At 36.4% G+C, this 12,343-nt stretch overlaps 1 protein-coding gene across 4 annotated transcripts in view; it reads right to left on the bottom strand.

The window, feature by feature from the left end:
- Nucleotides 1-12,343, bottom strand: part of LOC120352670 — a 290,323-nt gene that overhangs the window by 150,552 nt on the left and 127,428 nt on the right. The window lies entirely within an intron of this gene.

Genomic DNA, 12,343 nt, shown 5'->3' with positions numbered 1-12,343 from the left:
ATTCAAATAAATTCAATAAATCTTTTTTTAAAATAATTGTTACCAATAAACGCTATTCTATAATCTTTATGTATTTCATCGTGTTATCCGTCCTTCAATGAAAATCGGATCTTAAGCACACCACGAGCTATGGAATTCATGTATAGGACTGATCCATTAGTTCTATAGGAATGATAATCCATTTAACATACTCTTTGCAATGTACTTTAATATCATAATTATGTAGTAGGTGGGAGTTGTTTATTATTAGCGAGTTGATGAAATCGTTTCCTCTTTCTAGACTCAATCTAGTTTCCCAGGATATATATCTGAAAATTGAGACTCCCAACTTGTCGCGGAATATAGATAATAAAATAATCACTCCAACAAAGCCTTCCTAGCGCGACTCGAGTGTGACAAGGAATAGAATTGCAAGATATTTTATTGTAACGAATTGAAGATTTCTCACTCTTGCCTCAAGGCCTTAAAAGCGACGCGTTTATTGGCCAAACATATTCCCCACCTTTCCTATCACCCAATAGAAGATAAGTTTCTAAAGTAATTAGTGGGGCGATTCCCCCAACCAAGAGACCAGATAACGGTCGGAGCACACTAAGTAGGATCACAAGTAATGATGTAGTCTAAATTTCTTTATCGCCTTTTTGGGCAAGTGAGTTAATTAGTTTTCAGTTTTCTTTTTCTAATTTTTAAAAATAATGTTTGAGTGGTGCCATGTCCTGAAAAAGTTTAATTGTGTTTCATCATGTACAAATAATTGCATTTTCAAAAAACCTCTAAGCGGTTCATGTACCACCCCTTTGGGACCTTCATGTGTCCACTTCATGTTCCACTCCTTCAATAATCGCCACTTAAGATCACATGTCCAGGGACGTAAGATGACGTCGCCCTCAAGCCAAATTCAACCGGTAGAAGAATCACCGCGGAAAACAAGGTACCGTAACCTCGACGTTAAAACGACATGAAGATCAAAAAGTGCAGTGAAAAAGGGTTTATACGAAATTTGAATTGGGCTTCAAAAATACAGTGATGGGTTATCGACGAAAATTTGGGTCACCGGGTTCTGTTGTAATGCTGTTTTTTGCTGTTAAATATCTACGTAGATATGGTTATTTGCGACTGATATTGTTAAGTGAAGAATAGTAATATTCTAATTTTCTAGAATAGTAATGCGCTCCCAAATCAAGTAAACAAAGTAACTTGTTATCATTTATATGATCCTTATTTTCTTTTGTGTTATTATTGTTATTTGTTTTTTTTTAAATCCTATAGTGTTAAAGTAGTGAAGAGTGATTAAATCAAGTATGGCAAAAATCTATTGCAGTTTACTCGACTCTAGACCGTTTGCCTGCATGAATGTATTGACTATAATGTGTCGGTCTGTTTCAAAATTCTAATTTTTATCTTTTCATTATCTCCCAAAAGGTCAGGCAGAAAATCAATTTCCAATATGCTGATTAGTTAGTTTATCTAGATGACTGAGAATTTTGAAAATCTATTTTCTACTCTAGAAAATCAATTTCAATACTCTATCAATTAAATATGCTTTTGTTCGAAACTCATTTAGGTGTATTTAACCTACTATAAGCCTACTGTCAGTCCTTCAAGATTTTAGTACGTCACAATTTTTCAGCTTGTCAAGTTGACAATTCCTCAGGTATTCAGTTTGTTATACATTGCTTGAGAGTGGCCATTGAAAAATAGTGTATTCAACAGTAAATCTTCTATTTTCTTATTTTTTTCTATACCATATATATTTTTCTAATCTATATCTATACTATAATATAGATAAATATATTATATAAAGGAAGGATTGACTCATACATGTACAGGATACGAAAAGCTTGTTTGACGCATCATCGCGTCTGAAATACTGAACTTGTTAATTGAAATTTTGCATATAGATTCTCAATTTTCCGAGGATGAGTATTGGTCTATTTCAATCTTTGTAAATCAATTGATTATAATTCTGGAAATTAATACAATTTTATTCAATTTGTTATACAAAGTTACGTAAGATAAAAGCACAATCAAATCGTTTTTCTTATTGTAAATCATTACAGTTGTTAATATTTTCAATATCAGCCTGGAACTAAACAACTAATTTCAATCTATTTGTTTTTCAAACAGACCCTTGCGGAGCACGTGTTTCCTGCTAGTAATTTATATAGTACTCATTTCATATTCAACAAAATATTTACTGGTATTTTTTTTTTCAAATTTGAAATTTTTTGTTGAATAGTTGGAAGTAAGCAATTCAATTTTCTAGTTGAAGTTAGAAGGAATGAATTTATTAATCATCCTCCAATCATAATCGACCATCAATATTCATTCAACTGAACACCATTGAAGTGATGACCACATAAATAATATTATTGTTCTTTCCTCATACTGGAAGTCTTATGATAATTAATTAACAGGTAGCAGATACTCTAATTATTGATAAGTATTTTTGAGCGTGAGGCAAGCTGTATAGTGAGCTGATAAATAAGTCAACAGGTGATGAAAAGGGTAAGAGAGAAAGAGAGAATCCAATTGATTGAGAGAGGCAAGAGAATTTGTGAGTGAGAGAGTAATATTGGACAAATACACCTGTTGCTTTGTATGTTATCCATCAGTGTTTTGCCAGTGTAACAAAACAGAATGTAGCCTACGAGTAGCTTGTGTTGTGGTTGTGAGCACTATCGACATCATGGAAACTCCATTCTGTTTATTTACCTCTCCTCTACATTTGCTGATGAGGTGGTGGGGCTTTGTTGGAGATGAAGGTGATGATGCCGACAAGAGTACTAGACTTGTGCAAGGCCTTTGTGAAAATGTTGCTGAACTGAAATCATGAAGTTGCGATTCCTGTCAACGATAACTGAGAAGAGTAATCAATTTTCCTGCTTTTTATTTTCAAGTCACTTGTACTCACGTCAAGAAGTACCGGAAAATACTGTTATTTTCAACGATTGAGTCCAATGTAATAATAATATCCAATATCGCGTATACCTTATGGTGCCGGTAAGAAACCTGATACCGTGAACGACTTTTTCATTCTATGAACAAAACTCTCCAGAAAAACTGATTCAGAGATTTTAAATAGAATATACAATTTATGATTATTTTTCAAATATTTCCAAGTTTTGAACAAATAATAATAACTCCTATTTTGTTTGGGTAACAATGAATCATAAATTATAATTTGAATTGATTCACAGATAAAAACAGAAAAAGTTTCAACTTATGAAAAATTATAATCGTAGAAGTCGTTTGCCATTTTTTCAAGTGAATTCATTCCGAGAGCAATCTAGCTTTCTTTCAAAAACAAGAAAAACTAGTTATTCAATAAGAATGAACACAGCTTCTCTTGTCAACAGTAAATCAATTCTCAAATTTGTATCTCAATCGTGGAACAACCAGTATCCATGCTATTATATAAACGTGTATGCTCTTTGAGGTTGCAGTATCCAGTTTGATCTCTGGTCACATTTATTATATTCTTTGTTTTGTAAGCGATGTTAGAGGATATAAAATTCCGAGTTCTACAAGAATTGGAGCGAATACAATTTTGGCTGATTTTACAAGAGCATCTCATGTTCATAAATAACATGATATATTCAAAAGTTCATGCAAGATCTTAATAAATAACTGCCAAGAGGCGAGATCAATTCAATAGCTTTTTTCAGCAGTATGTTTGTTCAAAACTAGGCGAACCTGGAAAACATTTAATAAGTTCTTATTAATCATATGCCAACTACTAGAGGCTCTCTCCACAAATTAAATTTGCAATGAATTCAGAAAAAAGTTGATGATTAGATTAACAAGAATTAATTAATTTTTACTGTACTGATGGGTGTAGAAACCGTTCAATCTCTACACAAATACAGTATTATAGATAATTGTATTAATGAGTGATTGGTCGCGACGATGTCATTATTCCTCATTAAAATTTTCAGTCCAGCATCCTCAAAAAACACCTGTTATAATACTGTCATAATATTCATGATTACATGAATTAGGAGAGAAAACTGTTTGCATTCCGCGTGAATTGTTTCTCGATTTTGAAAGTAACATCTTGTTCCGAAATCATGCTATGACTTTATTCATAACAGCACCCAATATTGAATGTAATGTAGTTGATTCTGTGATGAAATTCTCTATGCTTCATTAGAGAAAGCATGGTTCTTCCTATCTCCAGTTTTGTGCATGCTAATTGGAATCGAATCTACTCTTTGGTAGGAACTCATTTCATACGACTCTCCCGGATCCAAGATCCAACGGTAGTCTGGAATAACCTAATTTTATGCTCAGCAACTTTGGATATGATATGTGTGAAAAATTGAGTTTGAGAGTTGGTTCACTCAATCTCGCTATCCAATTACGCTGAGTGTGACGTATGAGTATGAATGTTTTCCAATTGACTTTTCGAATATGAAGATAGATGGGATTACTGGTTATTGCATGATGGTCGAGGAAGGAGTTATTGGAAATAAGTTGACAAAGAGGATGTGAATTAATCGAGAAATGTGTAAGCATTTTCATGTACAAAATAAACTTGTACTAACATCGAATGCAGAATTCCAGAACAGTGCTTATTACAAATGGTGCGTGGTTCCAAACGTTTATTGGAATTTAACATACTATTTTTAGATTGTAGAAATTGTCGCGTACATTGAAGAGATTTCGAACTAGTGACCCCCTGGGTTAAAGAACTCGCTTATGAACTGTGGTATTGTAATCTTTGAAACCCGCAATTTTTAACTATACAGAGTTGGTGAAAATATTATGAATAAAACTAAATATTCTTTTTACAAGAGTAATTTAACAGTAGGCTTAATTTGAAATCCTATTTGAAATGAAAAATTACTCCTCAAAAATGACTTCGCTTCAACATCTTTGTCTTCTTCTGTTGGTTCTCATCCGGTCTGCATGTTGGCTATGATGACCGTGTTGACTGCCGCCCTGAACAGCTGTGCCGTGCTCACTCCATACCATGTCCTTTGGTTCCTAAGCCACGATATTGCTCCTTCCTCTTTTATTTCCCACCTTGCCTTGCAATACAACTTGGAGTAGCTCGTATCTGCTTCCATTTATAAATAAATATTTCTTATTGCATAAAAAGCTGTACAATTACAGATATGGCAAACGTCAATTATATAAACAGAATACATGAAAATGATCAATGTCACAAAGTACAAAACATGAAAGTACAATAAGCTATCAACCACAGCTATTAATTGATAAGTACACAATACCGTATTATTGGAATGTATCCACTTATTATCCATGTATTCCTTGTAATAAATTAAATTTGAATAAGCAAGCAAAATCGCTAAATGAACAGATTTTATAGGTCTTGAGCAAGCAGCTGCTCTATTATCGCCGGGTGCGATAGCAACAAGTGAAAGATTAGATAATAACGGGTATCCTGGCTAAAATTAGAACAGCCAAATAGAAAAGAATTTTATTTGCTATTTATTATAGGCTATTATATAAAATATTGAAATTTTGAGGTTAGGCCATAATACCTACTGGTCGGCAACCTAATAATCGATCAATCCGTGTAATTTGAAATCTAGCCAGACACCTTGGCAAATTTCTGTTATAAACAAATAGTATTCAACTAAAGGATTTGGTAACCACATTAATGGAAAAACAACTTAAAAAATTCATAAAATTTATTATATGTAATGAGCATGTACAAAACACATAAAATAAATAAAAATATTAAGGAAGTATGATATTCAGTAGGCGCATGGATACATTTATGAATTTTGGATGAATCAATCAAATTGCAGTAGTTGATGGGCGGCAATAACGAGCCGATTCAAATTTATCTATAGATATTTATATAAATGATAAGAATCCATAAGTTATCACTACTCAGTTCATGTATCGGATATGGTCCGAGTAATTATAAAATATAATACCTAAGATATAGGTAATAACTTAGCAGATTGGCACGGACTATTTGATCTTTTTAATGTCATAGGAACTGAATATTTATATATATGCAAATTTGAAAGTCGGAAGTATGATTGTGGAAAATAGGGGTGAATCAGAGCCCACTTGCCTGCCAGACGCTGTCATGGAACGCCACTAAATTTTATAGAGCACAAGTCCCTTTTGTTGAATTGTACATTTGAGAGATTTAAAGTCTAAATTCATTAATTAATTTTTTATAAGACTTAGTGATGCTATATCAAAGCGTAAGTCATTTAGATATTTATTTATTCCCTTGGAGAAGACGACTTCGGCCACCAGAAAATCCAGGACGACAGGAAATTTGGATCGCCATCATCATCTTGGGAATTTCAGCATGTGAGTGAAAATTATCGAAATATATGAATTTAGGGCGCCCTCAGTGCTTCGAGTGAAATAAAAATATAAAAAGCTAGCTCATCAAAAGGTTATAAATATCGAAATTAATATAAAAACTTGTGCAAGTCTTAGAAAGTACAAAAAACATATTTTATTAGTTGAGAATAATATCAAATTTATATGTCTAAAGAGGCACGGATGAAAGGAATATTTAAATTTAATGTTGTAATATATATGCTCACTCTATCATTAATTTTGTTAGCAAATTATGAAGATGTAGCTCATGTTCACCGGATAAATTGATTTGTCTAATTCCACCAGAGGCCGAACCTTAAGCCCTGAGAAATATACTGAGATATATAGAGCGTAATATTATATTTGAGATTTATAATTTATCAATTGATTATTTTTATTATTTTTGAAAGAAGATATATTTGAGATTTTTGTCAATAAGCAGCAGCAAGTCGATATCTGAGCTGCATAAAATAAATGCATATGATTAATGATTTCAAAAAGCACATGGTAACGTTTCGTGCTAAAAAACTAGTGAGCAAATCTGTGATACTTTCTTTTTGATATATTTTGTTCTTATTTTTACTATTTTTGCTTGTTGCTCTATACATTTCTATATTCATTTATTCGTTGATTTTTTGTATAATATACATCTATAAATTTTTATGGTGTATCCTTTATTTGTTTCCCTACTTCCATGCATGACCAATCTCATTTTTATTTATCTAGTTACCAGTATTGAAATATTAATAAGTTTACCATCCGACTTTATTCTTCACCGAATAAGTTGGTTAAGATGGCGATATACAGTATTGATAGCTAAATCTTTGGAAATAGTACGTTCCAGAGATTTATATAAATTATCCAGTATCATTATATATGACCAGAAGAGTCTCAAATTTATAGCTTTAAGTTGTAGCAGCGCAAATTCTCGCATCTATACTTGTGAATTTCTACAAGTCAGTCACAGAAATTGTGAACTGTTGGAGCAGCCGACGTCAGTAACCGGCAAGAGCGGAGAATTGCGGGAGCTCCTGGGCGAGCCAGTAAGAATTTGGTATAATTTATATTCTAAGAACCACAACCAGGGTTATATAATTTATTACTCATGCTTTACCGACTGCAGCCAAGCAGGGCAACCCATTATTGAAAGAAATAACGTGACATCCTTTATGGAATAGAAGCCACCATTCAATAATATTTCTTTTCTTGGGCTTTAAATAAATTTTTATTCGTTTTAATGGATTTCATTTCATTTGGGAGCCTATTGTAAAAATTTATTCCTTGATAAAATGGATTTTTTTTGCTATCGCTGAATTAACATTAGTTAAATGATAGTTATAAGCATTTGTTGTTCTATGACTGTGGATATTGCTATTAGTGGGTAGAAAATTATCATCAACGGTGCTAAGGATAGTCTTGTATATGAACAGAGATGGAAATGTGAGAATAATTTTAATCTTAAAATAGTCTCGGCAGGACTGATAGCTCGTAAGTTTACACATACATCTAATGGCTTTTTTGCAAAGTAAATATTTTTCTCACATTTCTTTCAGAAGAATTGCCCCAAACTGGTACTCCATATCTCAGATGACATTCGAATAAAGCAAGATATATACATTTAAGTATATTGAAAGTACAATATCGGGATAGTTTTCTTGAAATAAAAAATCACTGAACTTAGTTTAGAACACGTGTGATCCACATGAGATTGACTAGAATCTTGATGAATACCTAAAAATTTACACACTTCAACCTCTGAAATGAATCCATCATCCAGCAATAAACCAATACAACATACACTATTTGAAAAGGTCATTCTAACAGTTTTACTAACATTGAGATGCAGATTGATGCTGTTGAACCACTGACAAATATGTTATTGACTGATACTCATAAGCATCCATCTCCAGCCGCTCACAGTCATTCTCAGCATTTAGGATGCTAGTGTCATCCGCATATAAAGTAATATCGGCTCCTTATCCACTGCCCTTTGTCACAAAGTAGAATTGTGACGAGAAAATAATTAATAATATTATTAAAAGACGTTCGGCTATCAGCAAGCTAGCTGACCGCGGAGATAAGGAGGGTACCGATGGCCCACCATCACCAAGTGGCGCACCACCACTGCCTCTGGTGGCGGCTGATCTCTATCCCCTCTACTATGGGAGAGTATTTAAATGCAGGACGAGCCCCAGACCACAGCATTCCGCTCCCAACCTTCCTCCTCCTTGAACAGCAGCCCGTTGGCTGCCGTACGTCCCTGTCCTCCACTCCTGGTACAGCGGCCCGTCGGCTGCCGTCCGTCCCTCCTGTACAGCGGCCTGTTGGCTGCCCTTTCCCTCAATCCTCCCAGGGCACAGCGGCCCGTTAGCTGCCGTCCCTTTCCGTCCATCCTCCCAGGGCACAGCGGCCCGTTGGCTGCCGTCCCTTTCCGTCCATCCTCCCAGGGCACAGCGGTCCATTGACTGCCGTCCCTTTCCGTCCATCCTCCCAGGCCACAGCGGTCCATTGACTGCCGTCCCTTCTCGTCTATCCTCCCAGGGCACAGCGCCCCGTTGACTGCCGTCCCTTTCTGTCCATCCTCCCAGAGCACAGTGGCCCGTTGGCTTCCATCCCTTCCATCCATCCTCCCAGGGCACAGCGGCCCATTGGCTGCCGTCCCTTTCCATCCATCCTCCCAGGGCACAGCGGACTGTTGGCTTCCATCCCTTCCATCCATCCTCCCAGGGCACAGCGGCCCGTTGGCTGCCGTCCCTTTCCGTCCACCTCCCAGGGAACAGTGGCCTGTTGGCTGCCGTCCCTTCCGTCCATCCTCCCAGGACACAGCGGCCTGTTGGCTGCCATCCCTTCCACCCATCCTCTCAGGGAACAGCGGCCCGTTGGCTGCTGTCCCTTCCGTCCATCCTCCTAGGGCACAGCGGGCCGTTGGCTGCCGTCCCTTTCCGTTCATCCTCCCAGGGAACAGTGGCCTGTTGGCTGCCGTCCCTTCCGTCCATCCTCCAAGGACACAGCGGCCTGTTGGCTGCCATCCCTCCTGCCCATCCTCTCAGGGCACAGCGGCCCGTTGGCTGCCGTCCCCATCTGTCCATCCTCCCAGGGCACAGCGGCCCGTTGGCTGCCATCCATCCTTTCTCTTCCTACCATACTGGAGTGGAACTGAGGCCGTAACGCCAATACAAAATTACCTCGAAGTAGTATCATCAGAGTAGAGAGCAACCTTCACGCCGTCAGAAGAACAAGGAGGTGCTGTCCACGCCAGCTAAGGTTCAGAGAAGAAAGAAGAGGAACTTCGACTTGCCTCCTTTCCCCGCCCACATTATGGATGAGCTAAGTCGTCCAGGAGCAACACCTGGGTATCAATCACCCACCTCTGAAGGTACTCAGGGTATACGTGATACCTTTATATCATTTATGTAAATGTTGGAAAGAAGCGGACCTAGCACTGATCCTTGAAGGACTCCAAATTTGACTTCTCCCAACTTAGATTTAAAATTACCATTCCTGTTTCTTATTTCAATATATTTTACTCTGTTAAGTGGGTATGACTCATGTAATTTCAGTGCAAGCCCTCTAATGCCAATATTTTCCAACCTATTCAGTAGAATTGTAAGTTGAACTGTATCAAATGCCTTGGTGGAGTCAACAGAAGTGGCAGCTGAATGTTTTTTCTCATCCAAATTATCAATAATTCTATTTACAAAGATAACAACTGCTGTTTCTGTGGATTTTTCTTTTGAGAACCCATGCTGGTCAACACCAAGAAGTTTGTACTTATTGAATAAAGACAAAATTCTATTTTCTAATACTTTTTCAAATATTTTTGAGAATGTGGATACAATTGACACCGGTGTATAGTTCTTTATGTTATCCCTCTCCTCACTTTTAAACAGTGAAATAACTTTTACAATCTTCAAGTTGCTGGGGAATACACCCATCTCGAAAGATTTGTCTATGATAAAGGTGTACAAAGAGGTGTGCAAGAGGTGTACAAATAAAAGTGTAACATTTCTTTACCAACCAATTACAGAATCCATCATGACCTTCTGACTCTTTGTTTTTGAGTAGCCTGCAGAATCTCATCTGCAGATGAGGTTACTGATGTCAAGTATAATGAATTAGTTGAAGTATTCCTACAATATTCAAACCTCTGTTTTCCCCTGCCTTTTCGTATTTCTTCACTTCTTTGGCTATTTTCACTGAGTCTTCAACTTCTGAATCCTCTGCTTTGATTTTGATTATAGGTTAAATTCTTCTATTATTGGCTATATTTCTCATTATATGTCTTAGATATTGGAGCTTCTTCGCTTTTATGGTATTAAGAATTATTTTTTCTTCCCCCATTCATATTCTCCTTGAAATCTCTTCATTAGAGACATGGTCCACCCATGACAGTCTCAGCATCCACCGGTAGAGCAACATTTCAAATGCCTCTAGTTTGCACTCAGTTGCAGCTGTCAATGTCCATGACTCTACACCATATAGAAGAACATGGAGAACATATTTATCAACACTGGAGAAATATCATTTCTGAATTCTGTCAAATTGTGAATTTGAACATAGTACTTACTTACACAGCTCTAGCCTTTTTGATATGGATCTTGATTTCTTTTGAGTGACACCACTGATCGTGGTAAAAGAGGCCGCCACAGAATGGGACCTAGGTAGATATATTTATCAACTTGCTCTTATGACTTTCCTTCAATTGTAAGATGACATCTGGGGACATTTTTCTTTCTGATGACCATCAGCTTTGTCTTGTCTGTATTGATATTCAAACCATGTATCTCACTACTCTCTGTCACTCTGTCCATCAGCATCTCATCAACAAATGTGATGAATGGACGGCTCCAACGCTTATTGAACTATGCAGTCAGGTTCATATTTGATGCTAGGCGTTTCTCGCGAATCACTCCATTCTTCATGGAGTTTGGTTTGCTCAAATTGGATAAGCGTAGACGGTATTTTCTTCCTTGTTAAGATACAATTCTTCGTTTGTGGTGACTGCTGCAAGACTTTGGAATGCTATTCCTGAACATGTCATTTTTTCGGTTTAACTAAGCGTTTTTAAGAGGTCACATTTCAAATTACTCTTTTGGGGGGCAATGAGTAGTTATTTTTTCTCTACAGTATTTTATTTCAAATGTGTGTGTGTGTGTATTCAAATTCAAATAATCTTTATTCCTTCTTTACAATATAGTTACTTTACAAAAATAGCAAACGAGATACATATAGTACATGGAATTCCCCCACAAAGACCAGTCGTCTGCATGTGGAGGAGAGTTCCATGGACAACACATTTGCAATCACAAAATATTTCTCATCATAATTACAAAGTAAATGAATTTTTGAAAAAAAGTAAAATAAAGAAAGATAACTTATTTATTATAAGAAAGGATGGCTCTGAGACCATGTCATGCTGGGTTACAAATAAGAGAAAGGACCAATTTATCATTAGAGAAAAAAAAGGAAAAAAATTATATTGTGTCAAGAAAAACACTTAATGATTTCAAGGAATTTGATCTCCAGAAGGGTTGTTGGCGGGTGTAACGAGATCAGAGAAGGGCTTCAGCTGCCTCCCAGCCAATGCTATATAGCCATCTGTTGACACCCCTTTCATACATGGCGAAACAGCATACCTCAGCCTCTCTGATCTCATTTGGAATGTTTCTATATAAAATGTGTACTAAGTAATATGAATTTGATAGTTCTGCCCCATGTGGCAATTGAGGAATTTCATAATAATTATAGTTGGACCTATGGCGAGTTTCATACCGGAAATTTAAATTTGTTTCGCCAATGATCTGAGTTTTGTATTTTTTCATGTGAATTAAAAGTGATTTGGTAAAAAGTTGTGTGATATTTAAAACCGGAAATTCTGAAAAAAGCAAGGTAGTCGGGTATCTGTGATTTCTTTTCAGTATTTTTTAGATTATTGTTCTTTGTGTAACGGCTAGGGGTTCAATGACAGTAGAGGAATCAACACCCCAAGCCAGGATGCCATACTGGATCAGCAACTGAGCATATA

The sequence above is a fragment of the Nilaparvata lugens genome, chromosome 8 (assembly GCF_014356525.2).
Source record: "Nilaparvata lugens isolate BPH chromosome 8, ASM1435652v1, whole genome shotgun sequence".
Classification (NCBI taxonomy): Eukaryota; Metazoa; Arthropoda; class Insecta; order Hemiptera; family Delphacidae; genus Nilaparvata; species Nilaparvata lugens.
Note: the sequence above shows the minus strand (reverse complement) of the source record. Positions and strands in the feature narration are given on the sequence as shown.